Source organism: Apium graveolens, chromosome 5 (assembly GCF_009905375.1).
Source record: "Apium graveolens cultivar Ventura chromosome 5, ASM990537v1, whole genome shotgun sequence".
Classification (NCBI taxonomy): Eukaryota; Viridiplantae; Streptophyta; class Magnoliopsida; order Apiales; family Apiaceae; genus Apium; species Apium graveolens.
The window spans coordinates 173,369,385-173,385,192 of record NC_133651.1 but is presented as its reverse complement, the minus strand read 5'-3'; the positions used below and the strand labels follow the sequence as shown (position 1 = coordinate 173,385,192).

At 33.4% G+C, this 15,808-nt stretch overlaps 1 non-coding gene across 1 annotated transcript; it reads left to right on the top strand.

The window, feature by feature from the left end:
* Positions 1-1,488: 1,488 nt before the first annotated feature.
* On the top strand, positions 1,489-1,595 carry LOC141663380 (small nucleolar RNA R71). The gene has a single exon (XR_012551454.1). It is a non-coding gene; the product is annotated as a small nucleolar RNA R71 (small nucleolar RNA).
* Positions 1,596-15,808: the final 14,213 nt, after the last annotated feature.

Below are 15,808 nucleotides of genomic sequence, written 5' to 3'. Positions count from 1 at the left end.
TTCTGCACATCGATTAAGGTTCGGCCCGTAGCCAAGAATGGTCTTCCCAAGATTATGGGAATCTTCTTATCCTCCTCGAAATCAAGAATTACAAAATCGGCAAGAAAGATGAGTTTGTCCACCTTGACCAAGACATCCTCCACAATGCCTCGTGGATATGTAATATAACGATCGGCTAACTACAAGGTCATATAAGTCGGCTTTGGATGAGTTAAGTCCAACTTCTTGAAGATTGACAAAGGCATCAGATTGATGCTAGCTCCCAAGTCACATTAGCATTTGTCAAATGACACTTTTCCAATGGTGTAAGGAATAGTGAAGCTTCCAAGATCTTTAAGCTTCAGAGGCAACTTCTGTTGCAGCACAATATTGCAATTCTTCGTGAGAGCAACGGTCTCTAAGTCATCAAGCTTCACTTTCCGAGAAAGAATACCTTTCATAAAATTCGCATAACTAGGCATTTGTTCAAGAGCTTCAGCGAAAGGTATGTTGATATGAAGTTTCTTGAACACCTCCAGAAACTTCTCAACATGCTTATCCAGCTTTTTCTTCTATAGCCTCTTAGGAAAAGCAGGTGGAGGATAGATCTGCTTCTCCCCTGTATTACCCTCAGGGGGAGTGTGTTCAACAGTAGTCTTCCTTGGTTCCACTTCAGTTTCCTTTTACACTTCTTCTTCAGCCACAACTTCTTTATCCGAAACTTGAGAGTGTTCGGGATTCGCAACCTTCCTAGACCTCAATGTAATTGCCTTTACCTGCTCCTTAGCTTCCCTCTTTCCTATAACTTCAGTGTCAGTAGGGAGTGTACCAGGTTGATAATTTAGCAAGGCATATGCAATTTATCCAATTTGATTTTCCAAGGTCTTGATAGAAACCGCTTGGCTCTTGCACATGAGCTTGAACTCCTCCAGTTCAGATTTTTCATTAGACTGCTACATCTGGAGTTGTTGCCTTGGTGCGTATTGCGGTTGCTGAGAACCAGGAGGGTTGTGTTGCTTTGCTGGATACTGTTGATAAGGCTGTTGAACCGCATTCTGAGAATTGCTCCAACTGAAGTTAGAATGATTGCGGTTGTTGGGATGATAGGTGGTTGGTACAGGCTGCTGTAACCTCTGAAACTTGCTCACGAACTGAGCTAATTCACTAGAAATAGTGCACTGCACCGTCTCATGTGCACCAATACAAAGCTCACAGACACTAGTGATCTGATTAACTCCATAATTAGCCAAAGAATCCACCTTCATCGTTAATGCCTTAAGCTGAGCAGCTATAATAGTAGCTGCATCTAACTCCAAAATTCCTGCTACCTTGCCTTGAGTTAGCCTCTGAGAGGGATTCTGGTATTCATTAGCAGCCATCAGTTCAATCAATTTATAAGCTTCATCGTAGCTTTTAGCCCACAAGGCTCCTCCTGATACTGCATCAAGCATGGGTCTAGAAGTAGCACCCAAACCATTATAGAAGTAGTTAATGATCATCCAATTAGGCATCCCATAATGAGGGCACTTTCTAAGCATCTCCTTATAGCGATCCCAAGCCTCACATAAAGATACTCCAGATTTCTGAGCAAATTGAGTAAGTGCATTTCTGATCGCCGCAGTCTTCGCCATAGGAAATAATTTTGTTAAGAACTTTTAAGCAAGATCCTCCCATTTGGTGATAGACCCTGGTGGTAGAGAATGTAACCAGCACTTAGCTTTATCCCACACAGAGAATAGGAAAAGCCTCAAATTAATAGCATCTTCAAAAACTCCATTGAACTTGAAAGTGTAGCAGATCTCGATGAAATCGTTGATGTGCATGTTGGGGTCTTCTGTCGGAGAACCTTCAAACTGAACTGAGTTCTGTATCATCTAAATCGTGCTCGACTTGATCTCTAAGGTATTAGCCGATATGGATGGTCGAACAGTGCTAGACTGAATATCATTAATCTTTGGTTGAGAGTAATCCATCAAAGCCTTCAGATTCTCTTCTGGTTCTCCCATTACAATAAGTGCTTCTTCTTCAACTTTCTCCTCGACAAGAACTTCCTCGAAAACTTCCTTAGCTACTACAATTCTTCCTCAGCTTGATCCAGTGTTCTCTTACGAGACCGCGAACGTGTATGCATACACGCTAGCTAGAGTACCTGAAACACGACAAGGAAATAAGTAAGTAACAATGTCCGAGTCAATGAACTTTAACGACCACTGATGATAAACACATAAACTAAAAAATTAACCCCAAGTCCCCGATAGCAGAGCCAAAAACTTGTTAGGATGAAAACACGTGCTAATATCCATGCAAGTATACGTGATCGCAAGTAATATAGAATTAATTCTAGTTTGTTCCCATTGGGATAGGTTTAAGTTAATTTTAATCAATATACTTATGCAACAATGGTATGGTTATTATCCAATGCTAAGACGAATAACAAATTGAGGTTGTTTTACTACGCTTAACTAAGAAATTATACTAAAGAACATTAACAAAGAGAATAAAGAGAGTTAAATACTATATGACAAAAATATGGTATTCTAACTTCATTAAATACTTCATTCAATAGTCTTTTCATTCTTAACCTTAGCATGCAATGGTGATGCCACTAATCAGATAACATAAAACTGATAAACGCCAACTTTCGTTATACGAATTCCATACTACCAGACATCCACAAAAGAGATAGAAGCTAAATAGACACCAATTATATTGAGACCCTATATGTCTATAGAATTTGACAACATAACGGTTTAATGCACAAGTTATCTATCGTGATTACATAGGGCAAGTAAGATGGTTAAAATTACCTATAAATCATGCATAACAAATACATGAATCTATGCTAGCATGGCAAGTTCTAAACCCCTAAGTTCACTTTCGCTTCATTAGAGATTAAAACGCTATCTTATAAGTTCGTGACGCTCATAAGACGAATAAGCACAACCAATACTAGGATATCATACAATCACCACACACTAAGGCATCGAAATAAATTAACTAAAGAAATTTATAAATAAATTTGTTAGAATCCCACGATAATGATTAGCCCATAATGGAACTCATCATCAACGTGGGTTCCGATAAAAGCATGGTATAATAAATGTAGTCTTTATACTGAATAAATAATAAACCAAGTACGTTAGACATGAGTATAGGTTCACAAAATAAGAAAACTAGCATCCAAAGTTACAACTTAAAACAAAGAATCACAAGAATAAACTAAATCCTCTTCGCCTTGGTTGCATTATGCTCTACGGTCTTCTTACACCTTCTTCTTATGCTCTGGTACGTCTTATTATGAAAAATGATCATAAGTTATGTTTATATAGCATCCCATGCAGAGTAGAAGTCCATTAATTAGAATCACAAGAGAATCAGGATTCTTTTATCCCTACCTGGCGTGGGCGCGCGTTTCAACAGCGCGAGCGCGCTGAGTTTCTACACTTTGGGTGCGGCCACGCGCTAGCACAGTGCGGGAGCACCAACTCTCTGGAAAAACTTCTTCTTTTATTTTCTTGCTGGTTTGAGTTGGCCTTTTCCCAAGCAATCTTCTCGAACACCATCCTAACACCAATTTAGCACCAAAACAATGTTAAATCTTCTGAGTCTTTTATTTATGCCTGAAATGTAAAAACACTACAAAAATACATCAAATACACAAATAACTGGAGTACAAAACATCAAATCAAGCCTTTATAAGATATAATAAGTGGACATAAATGCCACTTAACAGGAAGAAATACTTACAATATATCACAAGAAAGTTCAGGAATACCTCAATTGATCCGCTTTCTATCTTTCAATTATCATTCTATGTTCACCTCTACTCTGTATCCACTTGTCTCATTACCACACATAATTAAGCTTTACTTTCACTATCACTGTATGCCTTTGAATGCCTTGAACTATATGTATCTATCATAAAAAGATACTATTTCAATCAACCGATAATATATATTTGTCTATTATGTATGTTTATCCTTATCATCTACCCACCCGCTGATAGGATCACATTTGTTCATATAAATTTTAATACACACGTATTACATATTTTATATAATATATAAAATATAACCCAGTTCATCAAAACATTCGACTCAGTAAGTTTAAAACTAAAATAGAGTCAAAATACGACTGATCGATATTTACGCGACTCAGAAACGTTTAAAAATCAAGCGACCTTTCGAAACATTAGATTTCATGTCTCGAAAGTATTTTTAACAGAAGCAGAATATTTTTCTGATTCTAGACGCGTTCGTTTCGTATTAAACGGACGAACGGTCTATTTATTACGAATAAAATAAGAATAATTTAATTAATAATAATATTAATTGAATTTTAAATATCTTTATATCATTTTAAAAAAATCCAAATGATTTTTAAATCATTATTTAGGAAAATCAGATTAAAAAATAACTTTTCCATAATTTTTGGAATTTAAATGAAATTAATATAAATTATTTAAGTAAACTGATTAATTATCAAAATAATTAATCAATTTAATTTAAAAACCAAGAAATGATAACTAAATCATAAATAAAAATTTGGATTTTTGGAAAATAATTAAAATAATTCAGTTTTATTTATAAAATAAATTAATTAATCAATTAGGTTAGTTAATCAGTTTATTAAATAATAAAACTAATTTTTTTTTGAAATTAAAAATAATAAAAGTAAAAAGAATATTAAAAAGTAGATTTGGAAAACATAAAATGGGTCACATGGATCAAAATCGGGTTTCTTATAAAACACCTTACGAGAAAATAATGTAAAAATATCCAGTCGCTTGAGAATACGGGTTTTATTGAAATGACAGTCGTATCGAAAATTTTGCGCCAGGACTTGTACGGGTCAAACCGTACTCCGGATCGAAAAAGTCAAAATACGGAAAATGTTAAGTATAATCATATTAGGTTTGGAAGAAGTTTTCCGAAGACTTTCGGGTTATAAAAACGTAAAAACGGTTGAAGTTGGACGATTCTCGGTTTTATAAAATAGTTTTATAATTACTTAAAGAATAATTATTAATCCATAAATCTTTATAAAATCATATAACAACCTAAAAATTTCCAGAAAAATACCAAAATTATCTATACTTTATTCCGGGTTGTGGGAAAGGTCGTAATGCCCGAGGAATCATTACCGACAAATAAAAATTAAAAACTCCAATTTTATCACATATAAACATCCATATATCAATTGCAATTACCAGATAATTCACCAAAATTCACATAAAGATCATATAACACTTATTTATTGATAAAAATAATTACACGATATTTCCCGGGTATTACATTCTGGCTCAAATTCAAGTCAATCCTCTAAGGCAGCTGAAGGCAAGGTGTATGAAAAAAGGAGAGGTCAAGATGACAAGAAGGGAGATGGGAAAAGAAACAGGAAGGACGGAGAAGCGGAATATTAGAAGAAAGGTGTTCAAGTTCAACAAATCCAAACTCAACCTAATCAGACCCCTAAACCTAACCACTCAAACATTTAACCACCTTTAACCTCTAAGCCTAAACTTCTGTATAAACAAACTGCAAACACTCTACTTAAAATACCAATCACCTCCAGCTAAACCACTCTTAAGAAAATGTCAAACCTACCTTCATTTAAGCCATCTATCGAAACTCATTTCAAATCTGTTGCGAGAAAGCCAAAGAAGCTGCAAGTTAAAGAAAGGGATATCTGAATTGTTTTGATCAAACTGATTTTCTGCCACTAAATTAGGGCGTCACAGATGATGACTACTTTCAACAATTAGCTGAAAAAATGGTCAAAGTTTGCATTGTATCATTGAGGGAAGTCAGATTTTACTATCAAGATGGCTCATATACTTGGCAGGGATCTAATGGACAGACTTTCAACCACAAAAAGCAAGAGGGTGATTAGCTTGTTGAAGGATAAGGACACTAGTACAAGAGCATGGAGGGTTATGTTGTGTGTATGGATGGAAGTAACAGATGAAAGAAGAGCAAAAGCAAAGGCTGAAAAGGAAGAAAGGGATAGAAAGTATGCAGCGGAAATTGCCATGATTGAACAAAGATCAAATGAGCTCAAGGCAAAGCGGATGAGCAGAATTTCTAAGGATGGACACTTTCTGAACATTAAGGTTGGCAGATTTTTCAAGATTCAGAGTTTGTTACTTGAATGGTTATCCATTGGATGATTGGCTCAAGCTTGTGGAAGCTCAAAGAGGGAATGAAATCTTTGAAGAACTTCAAGTGCTAGTAAATCTTAAGGACCTTATTAGAAAGGAGCCGGGCTATGAGAATTTCATGTAATGAATGTACTTATCAAACTCATGTAATCACTCAATGTATAAAAGCTATATTTGAATTCTGTCAATTTATGTAATCTTTTATTGTTCATTGTAACTTGGAGTTAGTCTTGTTACCATGCATGAATTTATGATAAGCAATCTTCTCACAAATTGGGGGAGATTATTGTACAAGACATGCCTGTACTATAACAAGACTAAGTCATATTGACAACCCTAAGATTTAGTTGTATGATAGTCTAAATCTATATTTTGTATTGTATTACTTGAGTCTGTAAAAATGTCAAAGATCAGAATGGAGTATTTTCTGTAAACAGTATCATGCCTAAGAATAAACTCTAAAAAAAGATCAATAAGATCATGCCTCAGAGAAAAGGTGAAGAAGCTCGGAGCTGAATAAATCTGTTTTATAAAAAATGTTCTAAGTCAAGATATCTACAAGTCACAGATCAAGTCATATAGAGAAGTCATTCGAGAACTCCAGAATGACGTATCGAGAAGTCAAAAATTGGCTTATAGAGAAGTCCCAGAGATATCGACAAGTCTAAATGAAGATATGAAGGTTGGAGATATCGACAAGTCAATTTTCTCATTAGATCTCAGAGATATTGACAAGCCAAAATGCTTATAGAGATCTCAGAGATATCGACAAATTATCTCTACATGTAGAGTTTTGGAGATCTCGAGAAGCCAAGTTCAGTTATAGAGAACCCAGAGACCTCGAAAAGTCAAAGATACTTATAGAGAACTAAGAGATCTCGATAAGCCATTATACTTATCGAGATGTCAGTTCTCTATACAACAAACTGGAGATCTTGATATGAACTTTAAGTACAGAATCCAGACAAGCTAAATATTCAAGATTATCAGCCAACAAACGATCTAATTGTGACTCCCTCCAAACCCGGGTCAGAAGTTTGGGGTTCACAACACACACACACTCAATATATAAATACCTGTTTATGAAAGTAATATATACAAAGACCCTTCTTACCATAACCATGGATCGCAACAGGTTAAAGTATGAAAACAAGCCACAAGCTTAACTTTTATTACATCATACCAAATCCCAACTAGTTCCGCTTACAACTGATAATGATATCATTCTTACAATCTTACATAACTCATCTACATTATAAAGCTTCTGCTAACTCGTTTCATCTTATCCTAGAATCCTAGCTCGCACACTGGACTGGGAATCCTCCTTATCAACCATTTCCTTTTCAACTATAAAATAACATAACAGATTTGCAAGAGTGAGCTAACTAGCTCAGCAAGTCATAATAGCAATAACTGAGGTTCAGCAATGATCAGTTGAAATGATTCATAAGAATCAAGTTTCTGGATAAGCAATGAATAGAATTAGATATGCTTTTCATTTTTAAAAACCAAGGTTAGGCTGCTGATCAGTCACGCACTAACCGCGAGCAAAGCTCCCAGCTTTGCTCTATATACTGGATCCAAGGCACGCATTGGCCTAATATGACCACAAATCTAGTCCACATTTATAAAACCATCCAATTCTAAAATAATTTAATATGATAACTATTGCAATTCAATAAAACAATATCATAATTAACATTGATAAAGCATTTATCTCAGAGCACAAAATATTTCACAGGTGTCACCAGGGTGTATCAAGGTGTAAGTATGAAGAATGGATTCAAGCCTGATGAAAAATCAAGTATCGGAAGAACAATGGTTCAATGATAATACAGGGTATTGATCTTTGATGTGATAGGGTATTCTAGGATGTATAAGTTTTTGCGTACTCAAGAAATTCTGTTGAAATACTTGGTTTACGGTATGTATGTATTTGTGAAGTAGTATCGTATATGTCTGGCTCGTATCTGAGAATTCAACAATCAATGGTTTATGAAGAATAAGGCTTATGGCTCAAGATCAATAAGAATCAGGGTTTAAGGTTGAATAGTTTAAAACGCTTGTAATATAAAATAAGATGTATTTTGAATAATAGTAACATGTTATGAGAAAGTTCAGAAATATTCGCAATATATCTCGAAGAAAGGTTCAGAAAGACTTTCCTTATCAGAGATGATTTCCAACTTCACTTGTACTCATCTAACAGTTCTACTCATCAATCACTTTTCTTCTTTTTCTATGCCTTGCTTTTATTCGTCAATCACTTGCCTTCTCTTTCTATGCTTCATTTCTATCTACGGATCATTGAATTTCTTTTTCTATGCCTTGCTTACTCTGCTAGGCATCATAATCATCTATCAATACTCAATCTCATACTAATCTAATCATCACATAGCCGTCATAAACTTTTATATATCCTTCGTTTTACCCAAATCCGATTTACAGATTGAAAATTACAGCAAAAACTGTCAAACAATAACCACATAGGTATATAACACATCAATTAGATAGAACGTAGCACATAGCCACAAGATATTCGATCAAAATAATTTTTCAAAGAAGATTCGGAGTCAAAATAATTTTTCAGGTATTTAATAAGAATTTTTGAACATTTTTCGGAATTAAAATTGGGCTCCGAATCATTTAATAATTAAATAATAGGGTTCAAACACCCAAATCTGACTTTAAAATAATTTTATAATAATTATCGAGCCTTAAAAATATTTTAAAATAATATTTTAAAGCTCGAAACTATTTTTCAGAATTTTTAAATTCAAATAAATAATTAAATCTAATTAAATAATTAATTAAAATTAATAAATAACTAATTAAATTAATTAATCAATTAATATTTAAATTAATTGACTAATTAAATAATTAATTATCAACTAAAATTAATTAATTAAATAATTAAGATTTATTTCGAATTCAAAAATGATTTTTCAGAATTAATATAGGTTTTTAGAAATAAAAAAAATTAATTTTTAGAAATAAACAGAATTTTAGAATAATGTTTTTATAAAAAACCCAGAAACATAATTCAGGGTTGGAATTAGAATTTCAAAGAATCAAAATCGAGTCAAACGGGTCAGCTAAACGGGTCACGAAGAACCCGTTCGACCCGCCACCCCCATTCCAGAATCCGGCCGCCAGGGATTTTCCTGCGAGCCCTGAGCCTCAGCCAAACAACACTAACATGTTCGTGGTTGACTGGGTTTCATTTAACAACTCAACAGCAATCCAATTACGGCAAAAACAGACGTAAATCACACCTGAAACCGAGACGCCGACGAAATCGCCATTAACGCCGGCGAAGCTTCGAGCTTTTCCGGCGGGTCGATTCCGGCATCCAACAGATAAACTGATTATATACATTAACTTATTTTTGAATGATCTACACGCTGATGTCAATCAATCAAGCCCAGAATCCATTAAATCAAAAAAATCCTAAATTCGATTTAGAACATTCAAACATTCAAACTCTCATTGCAGTAAACCGAGAATCAAACTCAAATTTAACCATGTTATTGAACTCAGTTTGACATATAATATACCAAAATGACCAGAAAGAAAGGATCTACACGATGACATCATCAAATCATATACAAAACATCAAGAACAAAAATTCATAATTTAATCCATAACTAATTCGAATTTTAATATTTAAGTTAAGAAAATACCTTGATTTCTAGGCAAAAACAGATGGTTGATTCAGGAAGAAGATTTTGAGAGCTTCATTTTGATATATTGCACGCCCGAATTGGAGTTTGGTAACGCCTTCGTTTGTGCGATTGATTTTCAAGAATACGGTGTTTTAATAAAGTTTTCTCTGGTTTTTATGGGTTTGTACTGTCTGATTCGCGTGAAAAGGAAATAAGAAAGGGCTATTTATATTTACATAATATTAGTACATTCTGGATCGTGTTGGATCGATAAATACGTTTGTTTTGGATAAACATTATCTTTTTTTGGACAAACACTATCCTGTTTTGGATTAGCACTATCCTGTTTTTGATAAACGTTATCCTATCTCGGATAATTATCCAAACCGGGCTTTTATAAAACGAATGTATGAAGATAATGTTATCGAAAAGGGTTAGCGTATCGAAAATATCGCGTCGGGCCGCGCACGGGTCAAACCGTAATCCGGATCGAAAAAGTTAAAACACGAAAAATGTCCGGAATTACCAGATTAGGTTAGGAAGGAGTTTTCAGAAGAGTTTCGGGTTGTAAAAACGTAAAAATGGTTGAGGTCGGACGATTCCCGACTTTAGAAAATGATTTTGTAATTATTCAGAAAATTATTAATAAATTCATAAATCAATATAAAATCATATAACACTCCAAACATTACCAGAAAAATACCTTAATTATCTATATTTTATTCTCTACATAATAAAATTAACATACTTATACTTTATAACAAATAAACATCCACATAACAACACCAAGCATCAGATAATTCACCAAAAATCAGTAATAATCATTTATCAATAAAAATAGTTACACGCTATGTCCCGAATATTATATCGTCCCCCCCCCCCAAAAGGATTTTGTCCTCAGAATCGCATTAAGGATCAGATAATGATATATTCCAGTATCTCACTTCCATTTTTCTCAGGTTGATCTCTCAACCTTACCACTTTTTATAAACTTTGACTCGTAGTATTACTCATTACCCAACAGCCTCTTGCTGACATCATATTCTATTAGTTGCTCCTATAACTCAACTCAAGTCTCCATTTTATATATAATGGAGCTTAATTACTTTTCGGGAATATACACATTTAAACACCTATACATGTGGCAGTGAAGCCAACTCACTTACACTTATCTTCTCTATTTTATTGTTTCCAAAAGGACCAGCATAACGTCTAATAATTATCTTTTCTTTCAAATTCTAGAAATTCGTGCTCCTGAACGTTTCCAATAGTTACTGGTTGTTGAATCTCATTCCCACATGTTTCTCTGTTCAATTAACTTAGTTTGTAATTGCTTCCAATCGTATTCAAGACTCTTTAGTCATTCTCTTAATCTTCTCGTCCATCTGCGAATGATATACTGAAACCAGGGCGTATTCGATTTCTGACGTTCTCGAAATTACATTAGAGTTAAAAATTATCGAGAAAATCTCGACTGGATACGATTGGCGCACAGCCGTAACATCATACCTTAATTTCCCTGAATCACAATCGAGTAGATATGCCGAGCGAAATTCTCTTACTACTTAGAAGAAAGTATACTAATCTGGAGGCATCACCGGCATATTCTAATTCTTATTATCATTTATGGTTTTAGGGAGTTCCCATACGAACTGACTGCAATACTCTTCCTTGACGTCTAGTCACATATAACGCTTATTCTTCCTTTGTGCCACACTATCAGAAAGTCTTCCTTGACATCTGTAACACCCCCAAATCTGGGGTCAGGATTGGGTGTCACTACACAACTTTAAATAATAAAAACCTGTATATTAAAATAAATATACAGATAACCCCTCATTATTTAGGATCGCTTACAGGTTATAGTATGAAACAAGAATCTAACCTTCTAAAATTTACATTGTCTAAATACAATTTCATTACCTCATTACTACTTTCCTTGTATTGATCACTCTGACACCTCCAAATTTCTTCAGCTGGAATCTCACCACTTTTCCTGTCTATTAAAAGCTATTTACTTTTACTGTATGTGTGTTAACAGATGTGCTCTGATACCACTTGTTAGGTCACACAACACTGTAAAAGGGGGTTGAATACAGTGTAGAATACAATCAAATCGATTTAAAGCACAAGTAACAGAAAACAAATGTATTCGATATAATAAACTCTGTTACAATGGAACTGTTCTCTCTCAGTGATGAACAAATATCACGGGAGCTGCTAGGTTACAATATATGATCTTCTCGATGATCGTAACTCTTATAGAGTAAACCTATGTCTGTGTTTATATAGACACACAGTTACAAGATAACTTCTAGTTGATATGGAATATAATCATATCTCCTAAAATATATCAACCAGATATCTTATATAATTCTTCTAGTCCTCGAACTCCTTCCAGGCATATCTTATTCCGTATTAGTTTCGATCTTCTTTCCTGTAAATCAGCTTCCTTCCTTAACTGTTAGTCCTCCAGTACTTAAGTTATGATATCCATCTTCTGATATTATCTTCTAATAATCTAAGTCCTGATATCCTTAAGTCCTGACTTCCAGTAAGTCCTGATTTCAGTAAGAACTGATATTTCCTGTTAGTTAAAATCTGAAAACTAAACATGAAACATATTAGACATGACATCTCAAATATATCCAACACGAAACTATTTTTCTAAATTTTTAAATCATTTTTAAATAATTAAATCTAATTATTAAATCAATTAAAATTAATTAATAATTAATTAAATTAATTAATCAATTAATTATAAATTAATTGATTAATTAAAATAATTAAAATCTAATTAAAATTAATTAATAAATTAATTTTGATTTATTTTTGAATAAATAAATAATTAAAATAATTTTCTGAATTTAAAATAATTAAATAAACATTTTATGATTTTTAAAAATAATAAACAAATAATTTTTAAAAATAATTTAAATAGCAGGGATCAAATTGTAACTTTTAAAATTGTAGGATATCGAATGTAAATTTTGAAACTTAATGCGGAGGGTCAATTTTGTAAAAATGGAAAGTTTGAGGACTGAAACTCACCATCTTCAAAACCTTGTGGGCTGATTGACAATTTTGCCAACCGCCGCCACCCAAGGTCGTCGGAGATGGCGACGGTCCCAATTTTCTGCTCAAATAGGCACCAAAAAGTGCAGATTCCCACTTCAAAACACCAGGAATCTAGTCGTATTATTGTTTTCAACAACTAATCAGTCGTTTGGCCGAAAATTTAATGCAAAGCTCGCCGCCGCCGTCGAGTTCCTTAACTCCGGCGAGGCTTCATCTGGAATCAGCTGTTTAGCTTGTATATACCATTCGAATTGTTTTTCAACAATCTACAGTTCTGTGCAAACAATTTTATCTAATAACCCTTGAATCAAAAATGCCTAAATTTCAATTAAGAACATTCAAAGCTATAAACCCTAATTTTTCAATTCGAGAATCAAACAACAATTTGAACATGTTATTGAACTCCAAATTAGTCATATAATATATCTAAATGACCAGGAGAACATTATCTACATGATGGAATCATCAAATCATATCAACAACATTAAGAACAAAAATTCATATGTTAATCCTTAATTAATTCAAATTAAAATAAATAAATAATAAAATCACCTTGATTTCTGCACTAAAATGGTTGATTGATTCAGAAAGTACTTTTCGAGAGCTTCGTTATGATATATCGCACGCTTGAATCGGAGTTCAGTAACGCCTTCGTTCGTGCGTTTGATTCTCAAGAACGTATTGTTTTTAGGGTTTTTCTCTGTAATTCTATATTTTTACTGGTTGTAAATGAATAAACGAATAAAATGAAATAAGAAATATGCTATTTATATTTACGGAATATTGGTTCGTTCTGGATCGTTTTGGATCGTTAAATTAGTTGCTTAGCCTCTAAGTAACTGCAATAACGATCCGATTTGATATCGGTTTTGGATAATTATCCCAACCGGACTTTTTATAAAACACTCTATACGAAAATAATGTAATAATATCTCGTCTTTCGAGAATACGGGTTTCGTTAATTCACCGAAATGATTATCGTATCGAAAAACTTGCGCAGGGCCGCGCACGGGTCAAACCGTAATCTGGATCGAAAAAGTCAAAACACAGAAAATGTCCGGAATTACCAGACTAGGTTAGGAAGGAGTTTTCGGAAGAGTTTCGGGTTGTAGAAACGTAAAAACGGTTGAAGTCGGACGATTCACGGCTTTATAAAATAATTTTGTAATTATTTAGAAAATAATTAATAATTAATAAATCATTATAAAATCATATAACACTCCAAAAATTACCATAAAAATATCTTAATTATCTATATTTTTATTCTGCACATATTAAAATTAATATACTCCCATTTTATTATATACAAACATCCAAATATTATTATCAATCATCAGATAATTCACCAAAAATTCATATAATATTGACATAATAATCATATATTGATACAAATAATTACACAATATTTCCCGGATGTTACATCCTTCCCCCCCTTATAAGGATTCTGTCCTCAGAATCACACTAAGGAATAGTACTGATATTGTTCAAGTATATCACTTTCATTTTCTCAGGTGAATCTCTCAACCTTATAATTTTTCATAACTTTAACGTATAATATCAATCTTTCCTTAATAGCCTCTCTCTAACAACATATTCTATTGGTTGCTTGTATAACTCAATTTAAATCTCCATTATCTATATATAATGGAGCTAACTTACTCTTTCTGGATATATACATATAATCGCCCTATGAATTCGCTATACGGGTAGCGGTGAAGCCAACTCACTTCTATTTATCATGTCTATTTTACTATCTAGGAGGGACCAACATAACACGTCTTAATTCTCTTTTTCTTTCTAATTCTAGTAACTCGTGCTTATGAGCGTTTCCAACTATTACTCGGTGTTGAACCTCGTCCCCATATGTTTCTTCATTCAAATAACCTAATTTGTAATCACTTCCCATCGTATTTGAGGCTCTTTAATCGATCCTATAATCTTCTTCTTCATCTGTAAATGATGTACTGAGACCATGGCGTATTTGATTTTCGACTTTAACTATGATATTTTCCAAGTACCTTCCTTATAATTTCTCAGGTCTCATCACTTTAATCACAACTCTGTCTCATCACTTTAATCACAACTCAACGGTCTCTTACCGATATTAAATCTATTAGTTACTCATGTAACCTGAATCAACCTTCATTTTATACATAGGGAGCTAAATTACCCTTCTTAGTCATATACATTTGAACATCTTATGAACTCGTCATGCTTGTAATAACAAGGCCAACTCATTCGTAATCGTTCTATCTATCTCATTGTCTCAGTAGACTAACTTAATTTATACTAATCTGCTTCTCTTTCTAATTCTAATAATTTGTGTTTATAAACCTTCCATTTTCCCTGACTTTTCTACTTTACTTCCCGCGTCTCCTTTTGTTTGGTTAGTCTGGCCTATGATCGTTTTCAATCGTATTCGAGAACCTTTAGCATGTCTTTTGTACATTCCATCCATGTGTGCTCGATATACTGAGCTCATGGCGTCTGATGCTTCGAAGTGTTCGAAATCTATTCAAAACTAAAAAAATTAAAAGAAAATCTCGACAATTGCATTGAATTCACCACTTTGTAGTATTTTTCAATTTCTTTTCAATAACAAACAAGTATATTCATCGAGCGAAATCTTTTACTATCTGAAAGGAAATATTAATTTAGAATAGAATGAACCATAACTTTATTCAAAACCGAATTCTTGGTACTAATACCAATTTTGTTGTCATATCAAATTAGATATCAATATAAACTTTGATGCTAACAACATTCCATACTAAAGTCAACATCAATCATCTATATTAATATCACCTTTGATATCTAACAACAAAGTAAGTATCAGTATAATCCAAAAGTCGGATCAAAACCTGTTCTCAATTTCTAACTTTTCCAATTCCTTTATCCACTCCCCAGCAATCTTAGTGATATTCAC